The sequence below is a fragment of the Pongo abelii genome, chromosome 5, assembly GCF_028885655.2.
Source record: "Pongo abelii isolate AG06213 chromosome 5, NHGRI_mPonAbe1-v2.0_pri, whole genome shotgun sequence".
NCBI classification, from domain to species: Eukaryota; Metazoa; Chordata; class Mammalia; order Primates; family Hominidae; genus Pongo; species Pongo abelii.
Window position 1 is genome coordinate 77351060 of NC_071990.2, and position 18747 is coordinate 77369806.

Below are 18747 nucleotides of genomic sequence, written 5' to 3' on the forward strand. Positions count from 1 at the left end.
AAGGCACACTTCCTGCCGAGTTACAGTATTTTAAAACAGTCTTCAGACCAAATGAAATGACCAGAAACATTCTATGATCACATAAGTTTTATGGCCTGGAGAGTGAGATTCTACTCTAGGATTACGCGTTTAGAAGAATGATTGAGAGATGACTCTTTATGTTCTATCTCTCTAAAATAAAATTTAAAACAATATAGTTTTTTGTGCCAAGCAGTTAGGAAATCTGATATACAAATATGTATCAAATGTATCCTGCATATGGTCACTGTCTAGTTATTGAGAATAAAGATTTGAATAGGTTCTATTCTTCTTTTTAATTTTTTTTTTTATTTTTTGAGATGGAGTTTCGCTCTTGTCACCCAGGCTGGAGTACAATGGCGTGGTCTTGGCTCACTGCAACCTCTGCCTCCTGGGTTCAAGCTATTCTCCTGCCTCAGCCTCCTGAGGAGCTGGGATTACAGGCACCTGCCACTATGCCTGGATAATTTTTTATTTTTAATAGAGATGGGGTTTCACCATGTTGGCCATGAATAGGCTCTATTCTAAAGAAACTCACAATATACTAGGTGATAGAGATATTTAAATAAATAAATAATGATTCAGAATAAATGAATGTATGAATTCAAATTCATACCTGTTGTAGAATCCTTTCTATTAGAGAGTAAGATGTTTTGTATTAGACATCAAAATAACTTTACATAAATAAAATAGGGCAATGAACCACGTTGTTTAAGGCTGAAATGCAAACAGTTACAAAATTTTTATAGGGAGACTGTAATTCTGAAAATCTGTTTACCATTGAAATATTGATCAAGTTATTATAAATGGAAAACAATTGACTAACATTCTAAAATTCATAGTTGATTAGCTGTGTTTCTTTCCATAATTTCAGGGTAGCATCCAAAGAGTGTTAGTGAAGAATGAAATGATTATATATCAATTGGAATCATGAAGACACTTTCCTTTGCTGAACTCAATTAGCTATTTTTTTCTATCTCCTAGCAACATTTTTATATTGTTTGAATTTATCCTAAATGAGCTAGTGTCTGTAATTTCTAGTATGCAAATGGTTTATTGAAGTTATTTTAATAGAATTAAATCATATTGCAGATAGCTAGCATTTTTGCCAGAATTCTCACTGATTTTGAGAAAGGGCTGACTTATCATAGAGATGTTGTTATATAGAGAGTGAAAACAGATTTTAAAGAGTAGTTTGATCTGAAGTCTAAGAATTATTATAGCACTTCATTAATTTTCTAATGTTTAGTAAGTACTAAATTAATATGTGCACAGGATGCAGAGCTAGGCACAGTACATGGTAATAATGAATGATTTTCCTCTTTAGTCTCAAATAATTTCTTTTACAGATTCTTGTTCATATATGCACTGTATCCAAAAGACCCTTTATGTTGATTATATTGTGAATCTATTATATATGTTACTTTTCCAAGAAAATACTGTTGCCTTAAAATGCAGAAGAACCATTATTTCATTTTTAAAATATAGTCAGACAATAAAATTCTCTATGAAATAAACAGCTTGTACATTTAAAACGTATACAATTATTTTGTATATGTGATTTTCCATTTCTTGGTTTCTTTATTTGGGGTAAGTAGTAGAACTGCTTTGGAAGTTATTTGCTAGGCTTTATTGCTCAGATACATATTTTTTAGCACCCCCTTCTGTATGAAATGCTTTCTAAATGATTATAAAGAACTCCCAATATGTTACATTCCTTGAATGTAACTTCTCTTCCATTTCTGTGTTCCAGCTATTTCCAATAATGATTAAAAAAAAGTGAAAGAAGACACTACAAAATGAAGAGAAAGGCAGAGAAGGGTAAAAATAAATGCAGAAACCAAAAAGAGGTAAATGAAAAACAGTAGTTTAAAGGAGGCCAAGAACAAGTTACAGTAATATAGGAAAAGAAACAGGAAATTGAAGCATGCCATTTATACACACAATCATAGCACCCCAAGGATGCCTTATGTCTGTGTTCTGGGTTTTGCTTAATGAGGTAATATGAGTAGAAATTACTTTCTAACCATAGTCTAGACAGATATTCTTTAATAGTCTAAGTCCATGAGTTAGCCCTTGAATCAAATCTTTAAATTAGATTTATAAAAACTTGGGAGAGATGAGGAACAGAGTTGTTAGATAATTTAGATAAACACGAGCTTGGTTAAGGTATATGCATAAGTCTTTTACTAAGATAAATGTTATTCTTGAGCCAGAAACCCTATCACACTACTGCCTCTTGAGAGGACTTGAAGGTCATCCCAGTGTTTCTTTATTCCCTGCCACTAAACCCTCAGAATTTAGAGGCTGACAGTTGATGACTATTAAAGATCTGTGCCAAGAATTTAAGTACTGTTCATGACAATCCACTGAAGAACTGTTAAAAATTCAGATGCTTAGGCCCTATCTAAAACCAACTAAACCTCAGAATTTCTGAGGATGAATCTAGGGCATCGGCATTTTAAAAAGCTTCTCATGTAATTCTATTCTTCACCCATAATTGAGAATCAATTGCCCAAGGTGATCCCTGCCTCTCTACCTGCATTTCTTTAGTAACACCTATCTCTGAAAAGATCACAGCTCCTTTTTTTAGAAATTTTAATCTTAGAGAAGGCCCCTGATCAGAACACCTATCACATAGGTCTTTATAAATATATCAATTATTTGGGAAAAATTTTTCCAAAGAATCTTTTTCAATCAAGCTGTTGATGGTGACAATTGAAATTGTGAGAATTTTTTTGGCAAAAATGATGGTCAACAATGATGAATATTTGAGTAGACACACTGAAAAATTATGAGATATAGCATGAGCCATTTATGTTCTCAATTTGTTGTTGTAAATGTGTTAAAAGTTTTTCTTCTTCATTAGCAATTGCAGTTTAGCGGCTCAGGCTTCTATAGAAGAAGTATATAATTTATTAGAACATGTCAGATAATTCTTATTAGATTACCTTTTGAGAATGCTTTCAACAGGATCATTTCTGTCAGCATACGAATGTGCTGTAATTTCTCCCATCTTAAAGCAAAGCTTTTTCTTGATTCCACATCATTTATGTCTAGTAACCCTCTCATTACTGGGACCCCTCTAAAGCAAAACTTCTCTGAATTTTTTCTAACTCTTCCTCCTGTCTATTTTCTCCTGAACCAACTCACTCTCTCACAACGCTGCTGAAACCGTTCTTACAGAGGTCACCAATGATTTAGTGTTAAATCCAATGACCCTCTAACTGACACATCAACATTTTTAGAGAGAATTGTTCTGTATTTCCTCCTTGAAATATTTTCTTCACCTGGCTTCCAAGACTCAATTCACGCTTACACTTTCTCTCTTACCTCATTAATCACCTTTTCAGTTTCCTTGCTTGTCCCTTTTCTTCAACCTCTGAATGTTGATGTGCCCCAGGGCTCGGTACTAGGAGCCCTTCTATTTGCCCTGTACATTCACACCTTGGTGATTGCATCCAGTGTCCTGGTTTTAAAAAACTGTCTTCATTCTGGTGACACCCAAGTTTATCTTTCACACCTGAAGGTCTCCTCACTCAACGCCAACAAATAGCTGTGTAACAGTTATGACAAGCATAGTACATCCCAATCCAAACACTTGCTCTCCCCTCTACTCCTGAACCTAACTCTGCCTCAGTGCACTTTTTTCCCTTTAAATGGCAGTTTTATCCATTTAAATAGTGGATGCCCAGGTTACCCAGGTAAAAAGAAAAAAAAAAAAGCTTAGAGTCCTCCTTTATTTCTTCCTCTCACATCCCACAACCATTCTGTCGGCAAGTCATTTTTGCCTCTACATTCTAAATATACCCAGAATATGACTACTTATTACCACCTACGTTGCTGAAATCCTGGTACAAGCCACCATATTATCTTGCCCCAGTATCCTCCTAAGTGATTTTTGTCTCTGCCCTTGCTTTCTGTCTATTCTTAGCCAAGCAAGGAAAGTATTTCTTGAAATCATCGATGAAACCACATCTTTCCTTAACATTTCACTCAGAGTAAAAGCCAATATCTACTAAATGGCTCACAAGGCTCTCATCTCTTATTCTCCACACATTTTTACCCACCCCCATAAGTTCTCACTGGCTCCTTGCTCTTCCTAGTCATACCTCAAGCCTCAAGGCTTTCTGCTGCCTACTTCCTTTCCCTGTTTCACAAATATCTGCATGGTTTCAATCTTTGTTCAGTTTGCCTTTCCAGTGAAGCCAACCGTGGAAATGATAGTAAAAACTATAAACCTACTACTCTCCTCAATATTTCTTCCCCTCTCCTATGTTTTATTTCTCTCCACAGTAATCTCTGTTTTCTGGAAAAGACACATCTTATGTAACTTATTGTCTATTCTCCTAAATTAGAATGTTAAGCTCCATAAAGACATGCATCTTAATTGTTTTATTAATGCTATATCCTTTGCACTTTGGATATCGCCTACCACTTATGAAATGATTAATAAAATATTTGCTAATGGAGTACATCATTTATGTAGCACCATCACTGGATCACTAGATCCATAACACAGAAATTTTTATTACTTAATTAATCAGAGACCTTACACTGATTTTTATATTAGAATTCTTAATCAAATGAAATAAGATTAAATTCCAAGAACACACAGGTTTTTTTTTTCTTAGCATTGTCTGCGTGCTGTAATTTCATAGAGACTCCATGTTACCTTCATGCTGTGTTTGCAGTTACACAAAAGTGTTAAGAGTTTACACAGAAATATGCCAACTGTAGCTTTAAAAAGAGTGTGCAATGTCTTTTGAAATCCATAACTCTCATTTCCTGCTGTGCTTAATTTCAGGACCCAGAGCTATTATTAAATTTTAAAAAGTGTTTTTTCTTTTACCTGGAGATCATATTGTAACATATTTATTTATTTATTTTGTGTATGTTGTGAAGAAAGTTCTAAAACCTTTTCGTCAAGTCATACTCTGGCGATTCTGTTTCCGAGAATTTTTTACCTTGATTCCTGAACTTACCATCAATATGGGAACTAATTAAAAATATTTTTGAGATGGTATTTCCATCAAGCTCCCCAAAGTGACTAGAAGTTCCTAGTACTGTATATTGAGGGTTTTTATGATTCAGACATGGATGATCTAGTTATAATTTGGCTTCTGGGGGCAGTAGATATACCTAGGAACAAGTTGGTCAGTGTTGATTTGCCAGGTGTAAGGAAAACTGTTTTGTTGTTTCTGTTATCAGCATGTTCCCTGATTAGTTAATGCGGTGAGGCTGTATTTAGGTCATAAGGATGGTTTCATGGAGACATTTTTACCTGACTGTGTAAACTTATGCCACTTATTATTGTGTTCATGGGAATAAGAGGTGGCAAGGTTGAAAGATGTCTTTCATTATAACTCCTGTTCCAGTTTCTCAAAACGTATCAAGAAACCATATGTTTCTTAAGAAACTTTGAATATTTATTTTAAGTCTATAATTAGTTTCTGAATGATGAATCTGAAAAATAATAGATTTGGTAATTTTTGTGAGTACTTTTTGTTCACAAATCACACACAAACAAATGTGTAAAGACTTGTAAATTTCCCAAATTTATCTACCAAGGGGAAAAAAGGAGGAGGTGACACTATGTTGCTATGTAGCACATGTTTACGTGTACTATAATCTGTACAAAAATTAATGACCTGCCTAGCTTCCACTTTTAGCTTTATGAAGTGAGAGAGCAGAGTTATGAAGGTAACATTTTGCTAGCCTCTTCTGAATTATCTATTTTTGTTGATTCTTTTAACTAATGCTATCTTCTTGATGTCCAAAGGTATCTTTCAGGTGCAATGACAGAGGGACTTAGTATAGCTTGATTGAGAGGGTTACCATGAAAATCCTAGCAATTTAACATATAATTCCACAGTGCTCAGTATTTTTAAATTATAATAAGGGATTATTTTGGGATTATTGGAACCTCACAGTAAGTAAGGTGTATTAGCTATGATGGCACACATAGCTTTGTGCAATTGCAAATTGTCAGAATGGTCTTTGCTCATAATATTTACTAACCACAAGAAGTACATTTTAAAATCTCAATCTCAGACAAGGGGGTCCGCCAAAATAAAAATGTACTAATAGGGGCCATTACTCTTCAAATTTGAAGGCAAGTCTTGGGCGATGGAAGGAGACTATTGGCAGAGGCAAAAGAGAGTGTAGACTAGAGAAATTTCTGGTGAAAGTACAGGCACTTGAGAGCATATAATGTAAATTTGTCCACAGTTTGTGGATGCAGCAAGCACACTTAAAGTTCTTCAGACAGTGAAGACACAGTCATGTAATATGCAACTGAAGGACATAGTGTTCCTGGAGTGAAATGGACACTAAAATGTGCAAAAAGTTAGAAAAGAAAATTTTGTCTATTCTGCAGTTTTGTCCAGAATGTACTAGAAACGACAAGTATTGAGCAAATTTTCTAAACGAAAGTGGAAGCAATTGATGAGATGAGAATAGAATACTTAAAGATACATCAACGATTATCCAAAACTTTTTATATGCATAATAAAACATGTACAAGATTGATTCATTACCTGCCAAATTAAAACCCATGAGATTTAACAAAAATAAAATTAAAGATGCATGCTTATTGTTACATTAACTTCAGTTGGAGAATCATATTTTAGAGGAGTCAGCCATAAGATGGAGGCTCCATAAAACAAAAAATTTATAGCTCTGCATCGCAAGGTTCTTATTAAAGCCCTAAAGAGACAGAGGGAGCTTGATGCACTGTATTCCAAATGAATTATCTATAACATTGATTTAAACGATTTATCATCCTCAGAAAGAAAAAGCATGTCTTTTGGGTGCATCTTCAAATTATTTATATAAATACACATTTTAAGGGAATGTCAACATTGTTTGATTTTAGATGTATTTTCACTTTATAACATAAACTTGGCAATTCAAGTATTCTGAATTTCATTTTAATGACTCTAAAATTAATTTGATTTTCTTTATACTTTCTTGTATAACATGGATCAGTGTTTTTCCTTTTTAAAGACAAGATTTTCAGAATTTAATATTACCTAGGTCATAGTTTCTTTTATAACAGCAGAAAATCAGCACAATATTCAATTAAACTGAAGTCCAACACGAGAAAACTGCATTGTGATAGATTCTTCAGTTTCTAAACCAGTTAGCTTTGGCTCTTTATGTAAGGTACAATATGGTAGTCATAAAGTGTTTCCTTTATTTCAGAACACTCTGTTTTTCACTTCTACCTCTTAGAACTCGGGGGTCAACATCTACCCATCATCTCTCTCAATTTTTAAACCTGGATAATCATTTTAGAAATGGAATTTTAGTCCTTGGCACAATAGTCATCTCTGCATTTCTTCCCATTCTTGTATTTATGCATTTATCTCTTTTTTTTTCTGATCCAAAATGCCTGAACTGAATTAATTTTTCCTTTTAAATTGTTGCTTCCTCTTTACTTTTAAATTTTTATTTGCCTTACTGTCCTCTCTGTTATTTAGGTACAAAACTGTGAAGTTACTTTGATTCCTGTTGTTTCCATGACCTTCCTCTCTAATTTGTGACCAAATTCATTAAGTATTATTAACTAAACCTCTGAAGGTCCTGTTACAACTCTCTCTGTCTCTAATCTCATTGGCTTTGCCCCTAGTTTGAGTTCCATGTCTTTTCATCAAGCCTATTGTAATAGTTTCTAAATTGATCTCTTGTATTTATTTTTTCCTCATCTCCAATTCTTTTTATATCACAGGTTTGCCATAGCAGTAATTACTTAAGTATTTCAGTTATTCTCTATATTTTTAAGAAGATGGCATTTATTAATTGAGGTATCAGGTAGCTATGTATTTCTCCTAGAACCTATACAAATTTCTCAACACTGATTACTTCTCAGCTCTTAATCTTCTTCACCTAAAATGTGAAACTTCCAAGCACAACTTTCATTCATCTTTAATTAATTTAGTAAAAATGTATTTTTTTCTGTATTGCTAAATACAAAGATGTAGTCTAGATGAACAGAATATATAGTTGGACACTTTTTTGCCCCCAAGAAGCTTATAGCATTCCAGAGAGATTAAATGTATGCTTAAGTACCTCTAAAAAATAAAAAATACTATGAATAGATTTCAAGGAAAATTTTATTACATTCAGTTTATCTATTTAACAAATATTTATTGAATGCCTACCCTGTGCCTGTCACAGGGTTAGGGTTAGGGTGACTATCACTACTCTGGATGTTGAGGATGTAACAGCAAGCAAGGCAAATATCTTACCCCAATGGAGCTAATATTTAAAAAGAGTTAAAAATAATACACAGATTAATAAATAAATTCATATATAGTATTTTGGAAGATGGACATAAATCATATGGAGGCAAATAAACTAGAATAAAGGAACAAAAAGTAACAATATAGTCAGGAAGGTCTTCTGGGAAGTGCTGTAAAGAAAGTGCTCTCAGAAGATAGGACTGTGTGACAGAGACCTAATGAAATGAGATAGCCAGCCACAGGAGGATATTAAGGAAGAGCATTCCAGGAAAAAGAGCAACAGTTGAAAGGGCCAAAGGGACAGTGAGCCTGGATACCCAAAGGAAATGAAGAAGGCACATCCACAGGGAGATAAATGGATTGGAGGGTGGGTGTTAGAAGTCAAATTTGGAAGGCAGGCCCAAAAATAAAGCATATGTCACCTTATAGGCTGCTATGAGGGACTTGGGGTTGGATGGCTTTTTAAAATATTGTATATATTTAAGGTATACAACAGGATTTTTTAGATATACATAGATAGTGAAATGTTTACTACAATCAAGGAAGTGAACATATCTATAAACTCACATAGTTTAATTTTGAAAGAATTATTCCAGGTGCTCTATGGAAAAATTTCAAAAGGAAGTGGAATCCAGATTATCTGTGAGAAGGCTCTTGCTGAGATCTAGCCTACAGAAAATAGTTGCTTAGGCTCAGGTGATGGTTGAAAGATGAGAAATGTTCCATCCAATTCACAACTGCATTTGTAAGACAGAGCTGATGACACTTGCTCAGAGTATATTGGATATGTGGTGTGATGGAAATAGAAGAATCAAAAATAATGCCTGATTTTCCTGTCTTTTCAAAAAGAAGAATGAGAGAACGTCACTTGGGAGAAAAATAGTGAAAGTTCTGTTTTGCTCATGTTAAATTTGAGATTTCTGTTAATATCCAAGTGTAGATGTAATATAGAGAGTTGACTATATCAGAGGAGAGGTCAGTGTTGGACAAAATGGAGCTAACCAATTATAGATGACATAGAAACTTTTGAGACTAGATGAGATCACTTAGAAATGAAGGTAAGAATTGGAAGAGAAGAGGCTCAAACACCAAGACCAGGAGACACTGACACGTTGACATATGGATAAGGAACATCAAAAAAAGTACTGAGATGGCACTCATAGATCTGGGATCAGAGAAAGCTTTATGTAAAGGATGTCATTTGAACCATGACTAAAGTATGGGCAGAATTTTCACAGTAATGCTGGCAGGAAGAAGTTGAGACAGCAAGGAGCTGCACCAGCAAAATAACATGGGCAGCAGTGTGGCATTTGACAAATCATTTAACCACCAGCCAAATTGGAGTAACAATTCTCTAAAAAAGCTCAATACATTTTTTATTATCATTCCTTTGTTTGGCATTATGCATCATGATACTTTTTTTTTCCTAATGTTTTATTCCTTTTCTATTCAAAGTATTATGGTGGAAGTGGATTAAAGCCTAGAAACTATGTTATATCATTACAGTGGACGCAAGCTGCTATTTATTACCACTGACTTTTCACTTTCTGGAGAGGGTTCTTTGCATAGCCATGAAGTGACAGATGGCAATGGTGTACCAATTATAATTAAATAACAAGTGTATCTATAGAATGGAACTCAATATAAATTCATCAAGGAGCCCTTGATATTATCATAGAGGAACTTCCACAATTTTCTATGCTTTTTATCTTCCAAATTTATAATAAACATACATTTCTCTTGGGATTCTACATAAATTAAGCATTATTCATGCCTGCAAAGTGTTTACCCTCTGGTACAAGGAATATGTTAAGCACATATGTTAGTTGTTACACAAAGCTGACTATGCTCTTAGTATTTTTACCTCTAGCTACTGATTTAATTTTCTAGTAGTCTAAAAGATTTTAGTTGCTGACATCCTCTTGCCTTAAACAGGCTTACACAGGCAAACACAGGCTCAGACCAAAGTGTCAGTATCCTCAGTTAGATTCTGTTTTCATTTCTCTGTCTAGTACTGCTATTTCCCACTGAGTGTTGGTGAACACCTACACCTTCTTGTCTTATTTATTTGTTTGTTTACTTGTTTATTTCATTTTTTGAGATAGGGTCTCATGCTGTCACTCAGGCTGGAGTGCAGTGGCACCATCTCAGCTTACTGCAATCTCCACCTCCCAGGCTCAAGGGATTCTCCTGCTTCAGCCTCCAGAGGAGCTGGGACCACAGGAGCACAGCGCCACACCTGGCTAGTTTTTGTATTTTTTGTAGAGACAGGGTTTTGCTATGTTGCCCAGACTGGTCTCAAACTCCTGAATTCAGGTGATCTTCCAGCCTTGGCCTCCCAAAGTGCTGGAATTACAGGCATGATAAACCATGCCTGGCCCACCTACACCATTTTAACACTAATTCTATCTCTAGCACACCTTTTTTCCCCAGTGAGTATGGCTCTTTACACACTGCAAATTGCTGGCCAGATATCTGCTCTTCATATACTAATGGCCTGGAAACATTAAACTACCATTGTAACATCAAGTATATCCCCTCATTCTGTCTTGTTTTGACCACACTTGGAATTTCCCAAAACAGCTGTTGTCAATGGGTCTAAGTCTACACAGATGTCACTTACTTTATTACCATGTGTTAATGTAGCTACTGTCCCTCAGGGACAGCCCTGCTGCTGGGTTGGTTTTCCTTTACCTGTCCTGGTCCTGGGTCTTCTTCCTTCTCTTTTTATTGTTGATTGTGCTGAGGCCCCAGGATACCTTAATCAAAGCTCATCAAAACTTTGGCAATGACTATCAAAAAAGAAGTACAAAAGTGCTTAAGTAAGTGGGGACTACCTGCGCTGAGGTCGTTAATGAAAATTTGGTGTGTTGTCTCTCTGAGTCCCGGAACATGGAGGGCATGAGGAGTGGAGTCATGCCTACTGTTCCTGACTCAGGAAAAGGGAAGCTTTGGATTATGGGGAAGAGGGGTAAAGTCTTGTGGTGACGGGAGTACTACTTTAGATTCTCCCTTTTGTTTTCAAGTGAGATATACCTCTTCTGAGTGTGCTGTGAAACCTCACACTGTTCTTTGTTATACAGGGTCCACCAGGAATCAGCCAGAAATAGAGAGTGGTGCCACATGATGTTAGTTCACCATCTGCTTGTTTCCTTCCTTCTTTCATGCCAAGAAAGAAGCCACGAAAATGGCTTATGTCAATCGCTTATGCTAGTTCACTTGATTGTACTCAATTTGAATTGGATATAAATATAATAGCAGTAAGTGTAATCTAATTCCAGCATCTAATTACTTGCAGCAATATTGTGCTTTTACCACACTGTCCCAACATGTACACGTAACACTCTATTTTCAGCTGATCTCAATGCCATCAGTTGGATGCTCAAGCTTTTCAGTGTTGCCTGAGGCTCTGCTTCCCACTTCTTACTCCTGCTATACCTGTTCTTGCATTTCACTGTTATCATAAAATTTGTGGAATGTGATGTCATTATTCCCACTAACTTCCCCCATTCTTCAAGAGTTCTTCTCCCCACCCTTTCTTACTTATTGGTTTTCCAAACAGATTTTTTTTACTTAACCCTTTGATGACGTCTGGAGGAAGCTCATGTTCTTTCTTCTTTCTTTTGTTATTGTCATTTCCCTGGGATCCCGTCTCCACAGGCAAAGCTCATCACATTCTCTAACATAAGGCACTGATGGAGAATGTAGCACTGGAACTTGGAACTCCAAAGTTAGATAAGATTTCTGCAAATGGAGTTTAAAATGAAGACATTCTGGATGAAAGAAGTGGCAGAAGTACTGTATTTGCTAGCAAAGCAGTCTCTTACTAAGAGGCACATTTTTTATTGTGGTAAAAACCACATAAACCAAAGATACCTTATTGAAAAAGTTTTAAGTGTACAGTATTGTTAAGTATAAGCCACAATGTTATACACTAGATATCTAGAACTTTTCATCTTGTATGACTGGATCTCTATATCTATATGCATTGAACAGTACCCCATTTCTGCTTCTCCCAAGTCCCTGGCAACCACCATTTTACTTTCTGTTTCTATGAGTTTGACTACTTTAGATACCTCATGTAAATGGAATCATGCAGTATTTGTCTTTCTGTGACTGGCTTATTTGACTTAATGTAATGTCCTTAAGGTTCACACATGTAGCATATGATAGGATTACCTTTGTATAGCTGAATAATATTCCCTTTTATGTATGCATAACATTTTCTTTATCCATTAATGGACGTTTAGTTTACTCTGGACAAGAGCTACTCTACCTAAATCTTACTCAAAATTATTGCATATGAAATTGTCATTTTTATAGGTCAAAGCATTCAAATATCCAGTAATGTAATATGATTCAATATATTATATTTATAGCAACTCAAATGACGAAACATTAGTATGAACTTTAAAGTGCAAACCTAAAGCCCATTGTTCTCTGGCAAAGTTGATGTTGCTTCCTCATTAGTCAACAATCTTTTAGCGAGCAAAGGCAGTAGTTCCCAAACTTTACTGCACTTTAGATTTATCAAAGGGGATTTATAAAACCAATGCCAAGGTTGGCACCCCAGAAAAAGTAAATCAGAATGCCTGGAAATGGGTATTTTTTAGTATTCCAAGCTAATCCCAAAATGCATTAGTGTTTGCAAACCATGTGACAAGGGAGTTTCTTTCTATAAGGCATTCTTTATATTCTATTAATGAATGTAGGATGAATAGTCATCTCATGTCATCAAATAGGATTATCTTATTATAAATTACATTATTCTTTCTTTGAATTCACTGTTCTAGAAGGTGTATAGCTAGACATTTATTCACTTATTGTCAGAGAGGATGTAGTCAGAAGACATGCTCACATATTTGGCTCTGGGTCATCTTTTCCTGCCCATGTCGCCCCTCACTTTTGTCCTCGGAAACAAGAACATCTGTAATAATAATAGGTAATATGTTTTCAGTCCATGCTATATAATGCGCCCAAATTAACCATTTAATATTCACAAATACTATGACAGATATGATTATTGTACTCATTTTACAGATAAGAAGACTGGTCAAAGAGGCAAGGGGCAGTTAAGGTGCCGAAGCAATGATTATGACATGGCAATCTGGCCTTAAAGCATCAACTGGTAACCACTATACTGTCCTGTCTTTACATCAAATGAAGATTTCTCCTCCTTCTCTTTTTCCCTCCTCCTCCTTCTCCTTTTCTTCCTCCACTTCATCCTCCTCCTACTTTTTGGTCTTCACCTAGCACAACATAAGATCTGCAACTGATGTCAACATCATATAACCTTGTAAGTTTCCAAATCCAACCTTCTAATTACCTCTCATTGCCATACATCATGACATGAATTCCCCTAATCCAACAGATCATAGTATTCATATTTGTCTTTTATAAATTTATTACACTTTTGCATTATTACATCATCATTTTAAGAAGCATTCAACATAGCATTTAAGGATTCTGGAAGCATGTTAGAACAAGGTCCTAGTACTTTTCCTTACTTCATTTGACCATTTGTGTTGACACAGTGGCTTCAAATCACAAGCCACAGGGCTCCTACAATTACGACTTATCCACAGTAAATTGTTTCTTACAGTACAGTTCATTCTTCATCTTCTTATTTATGCTTCGACAGTCTGGACTCATTTTCTTTTCTTTTTTTTTTTTTAATTATACTTAAGGTTCTAGGGTACAAAGGACATGAAATCATCCTGTTTTATGGCTGCATAGTATTCTATGGTGTATATGTGCCACATTTTCTTAATCCAGTCTATCATTGATGGACATTTGGGTTGGTTCCAAGTCTTTGCTATTGTGAATAGTGCCGCTAACCTATTAGGTCCTCTTAGTGCAGAGCTGAGTTCAATTCCTAGATATCTTTTCTGTCTCATTGATCTGTCTAATGTTGACAGTGGGGTGTTAAAGTCTCCAATTATTATTGTGTGGGAATCTAAGTCTCTTTGTAGCTCTCTAAGGACTTGCTTTATGAATCTGGGTGCTCCTGTATTGGCTGCATATATATTTAGGATAGTTAGCTCTTCTTGTTGAATTGATCCCTTTACCATTATGCGATGGCCTTCTTTGTCTCTTCTGATCTTTGTTGGTTTAAAGTCTGTTTTATTAGAGACTAGGATTGCAACCCCTGCCATTTTTGGTTTTCCATTTGCTTCATAGATCTTCCTCCATCCCTTTATTTTGAACCTATGTGTGTCTCTGCACGTGAGATGGGTCTCCTGAATATAGCACACTGATGGGTCTTGACTCTTTATCCAATTTGCCAGTCTGTGTCTTTTAATTGGAGCATTTAGCCCATTTACATTTACGGTTAATATTGATATGTGTGAATTTGATCCTGTCATTATGATGTTAGCTGGTTATTTTGCTCGTTAGTTGATGCAGTTTCTTCCTAGCATCAATGGTCTTTACAATTTGGCAAGTTTTTGCAGTGGCTGGTACTGGTTGTTCCTTTCCTTGTTTAGTGCTTCCTTCAGGAGCTCTTTTAGGGCAGGCCTGGTGGTGACAAAATCTCTCAGCATTTACTTATCTGTAAAGGATTTTATTTCTCCTTCATTTATGAAGCTTAGTTTGGCTGGATATGAAATTCTGGGTTGAAAATTCTTTTCTTTAAGAATGTTGAACATTGGTCCCCACTGTCTTCTGGCTTGTAGGGTTTCTGCCGAGAGATCAGCTGTTAGTCTGATGGGCTTCCCTTTGTGGGCAACCTGACCTTTCTCTCTGGCTGCCCTTAACATTTTTTCCTTCATTTCAACTTTGGTGAATCTGACAATTATGTGTCTTGGAGTTGCTCTTCTCGAGGAGTATCTTTGTGGCGTTCTCTGTATTTCCTGAATCCGAATGTTGGCCTGCCTTGCTAGATTGGGGAAGTTCTCCTGGATAATATCCTGCAGAGTGTTTTCCAACTTGGTTCCATTCTCCCTGTCACTTTCAGGTACATCAATCAGACATAGATTTGGTCTTTTCACATAGTCCCACATTTCTTGGAAGCTTTGTTCATTTCTTTTTACTCTTTTTTCTCTAAACTTCTCTTCTCGCTTCTTTTCATTCATTTGATCTTCAATCACTGATACCCTTTCTTCCAGTTGATCGAATCCACTACTGAAGCTTGTGTATGTGTCACATAGTTCTCGTGCCATGGTTTTCAGCTCCATCAGGTCATTTAAGGACTTCTCTACACTGGTTATTCTAGTTAGCCATTCGTCTAATCTTTTTTCAAGGTTTTTAGCTTCTTTTCGATGGGTTCGAACTTCCTCCTTTAGCTCGGAGAAGTTTGATCTTCTGAAGCCTTCTTCTCTCAACTCACCAAAGTCATTCTCCATCCAGCTTTGTTCTGTTGCTGGCAAGGAGTTGCGTTCCTTTGGAGGGGGAGAGGAGCTCTGATTTTTAGAATTTTCAGTTTTTCTGCTCTGTTTTTTCCCCATCTTTGTGGTTTTATCTACTTTTGGTCTTTGATGATGGTGACGTACAGATGGGGTTTTGATGTGGTTGTCATTTCTGTTTGTTAGTTTTCCTTCTAACAGTCAATACCCTCAGCTGCAGGTCTGTTGGAGTTTGCTGGAGGTCCACTCCAGAACCTGTTTGCCTGGGTATCAGCAGCGGAGGCTGCAGAACAGCGAATATTGCTGAACAGCAAATGTTGCTGCCTGATTGTTCCTCTGGAAGCTTCATCTCAGAGGGGTACCCAGCCATGTGAGGTGTCCATCTGCCTCTACTGGGGGGTGCCTCCCAGTTAGGCTACTCGGGGTTCAGGGACCCACTTGAGGAGGCAGTCTGTTCATTCTCAGATCTCAGACTCCATGCTGGGAGAACCACTACTCTCTTCAAAGCTGTCTGACAGGGACATTTAAGTCTGCAGAGATTTCTGCCACCTTTTGTTTGGCTATGCCCTGCCCCCAGAGGTGGAGTCTACAGAGGCAGGCAGGCCTCCTTGAGCTGCGGTGTTCTCCACCCAATTCGAAACCTCCAGACCGCTTTGTTTACCTACTCAAGTCTCAGCAACGGCAGGCACCCTCCCCCAGCCTCGCTGCTGCCTTGCAGTTCGATCTCAGACTCCTGTGCTAGCAATGAGCGAGGCTCCGTGGGTGTGAGACCCTCTGAGCCAGGCACGGGATATAATCTCCTGGTGTGCCATTTGCTAAGACCATTGGAAAAGCGCAGTATTAGGGTGGCAGTGACCTGATTTTCCAGGTGCCATCTGTCACAACTTCCCTTGGCTAGGAAAGGAAATTCCTTGACCCCTTGTGCTTCCCGGCTGAGGCAATGCCTCGCCCTGCTTCAGCTCACGCTCGGTGGGCTGTACCCACTGTCGTGCCCCCTCTGTCCGAAAAGCCCCAGTGAGATGAATCCGGTACCTCAGTTGGAAATGCAGAAATCACCCATTTTCTGCATCGCTCACGCTGGGAGCTGTCGACTGGAGCTCTTCCTATTTGGCCATCTTGGAACCGCCCCATCTTTTTCATATTCTTACAAAAACACACGTCTTCCAAACTTTATTCTACATGTCAGCACAAAAGAGGTGAAACACCAGACTGCAAAGCAGTAAGACAAGACATTTATTGGGATTTTAGGAATTGCAATTTGGGAGACACAGATTTGGCCAAAGGTCAAATTGAGTTCCAAACAGAGGGGAGGGTGTAGGGATTTATGAAAGAATGCTGAGGATGTTTACATAAGTTATTTTGAAAGAATTATTGTTAATGGAGGTGGCTGTCTTAGTACATGAGTCCACAGTTCACTGGTTGTCACTGTTCAGGAGTTGTAGCACTGGTGAAATTCAGCTGTTTTCCAGGATATTGTGGTCACTGCCGTTTGGCTAAGTTTGAAAGGTTCAAGGCAAGTTCCTATTTTTCTCAGGTTTTTTTTTTTTTGGTTGCAGGTTGATATGATTTGGCTCTGTGTCCCATCAAAATCTCATTTTGCAGCTCCCGTAATTCCCATGTGTTGTGGGAGGGATCTGGTGGGAGATGATTGTATCATGAGGATTGGTCTTTCCCATGCTGTTCTCATGATAGTGAATGGGTCTCATGAGATGTGATGGTTTAAAAATGGGAGTTTCTCTGCTCAAGCTCTTTTGTTTTTTTGCCTGCCACCATCCATGTAAGATGTTACTTGCTCCTCCTTGCCTTCTGCCATGATTGTGAGACTTCCCCAGCCACACGGCACTGTGAGTCCAATTAAACCTCTTTCTTTCATAAATTGCCCAGTCTTGGGTATGTCTTTATCAGTAGCATGGAAATGGACTAATACACAAGTTGTGCAAGTAGTTCTTTTTTCACGTGGCTTTCTGACTTCATTTTAGAGCTGTGAACCAAAGTGATGTCATTTTGTATATCACATCTCATGTACAAAACACTATTTGGCAAGACTGTAAAGAAGGTTCCATGAAAAAGAGAACTCCATGGCTGTGGTTGGCCTCCCTAAAACGGCCACCTCTTTATCTCCCAGAATCTGTGAATATGTTCTTACATGACTATAGGGACTTTTCACATGTGATTAAAAGATGGGTAAGATTATTGCAGAATATTTTTGTGGGCCCAGTGCAATTTACTAGGGTCCTTATAAGAGAGAAACAAAAGGATCTGGGTAAGAGGTATAACAATGGAAGTAGAGGGACAGGAAAGAGATTGGAAGATCCTGCTGGCTTGAAGATGGAGGATGAAGTCATGACTCAAGAAATGCAGAAAGCCTGTGGAAGATAGAAAAGGCTTCTAGATTCTTCCCTAGAACCTCCAGAGGGAATGTGGCCCTGACATGAAAAGAGTCCTCTTTTTCATGGAACCTTCTTTACGATCTTGCCAAATAGTGTTTTGTACATAAGGCGACCCTTTTCAGACTTTGGAACTGTAAAAGAACAAATCTATTGCTTCAAGCCACTAAGTCTAAAGTAATTTGTTATAGCAGCAATAGGGAACTAATGCACTGGCCAAATAAATTTCAGAAATACTACATGCTTTCTTATCTTTCAGAAAATGTACAGTATATATTAGCATAAAAATAGTAATGCTTAATACTAAAACATTTAATAGAATTGCAGTAACTTTCCCCTCGGAAAGGAGCTTTCATGGACAGAGAGCTTTGGTTGTGAATGACCTTAATTACTTGGCTATATTTTTGTTTATAGCCTGCTCCACACTCAATGAATCCAAGGTATTGTAAATTAGAAGACTGAGTTATGAACAGTATCTTGACCATTGTTCTGGAAAGATACAGACTTACTTCATGACTCCTTTATTCAGTTGATGCATTTTAGTTACTGTATTTTCTCTGTGTTTTCTGCTCATGCAAAATGGTAGCCCTGTAGATAATAGGTTTATGCTTGTATTAATAATTGTTTGGAATGGCTGCTTGTTTACAGATTAATGTTTTTTGCTAACAAGCTTGAGTAATGTTTCATTTTATGACAGCAGGAGTTTAAAATAATAATGCATCTTTTAAAAGATCACTATGTTCTGAGAAATAT

The 18747-nt window shown here is 37.0% G+C and overlaps 1 long non-coding RNA gene across 1 annotated transcript in view; it reads left to right on the forward strand.

Annotated features, from left to right (window-relative positions):
• Positions 1–18747, forward strand: part of LOC129059976 (uncharacterized) — a 40570-nt gene that overhangs the window by 2640 nt on the left and 19183 nt on the right. The window contains exon 2 of the long non-coding RNA XR_008526243.2: positions 1772–1868. This is a non-coding gene — a long non-coding RNA (uncharacterized LOC129059976). The remainder of the gene's footprint in view (positions 1–1771; positions 1869–18747) is intronic.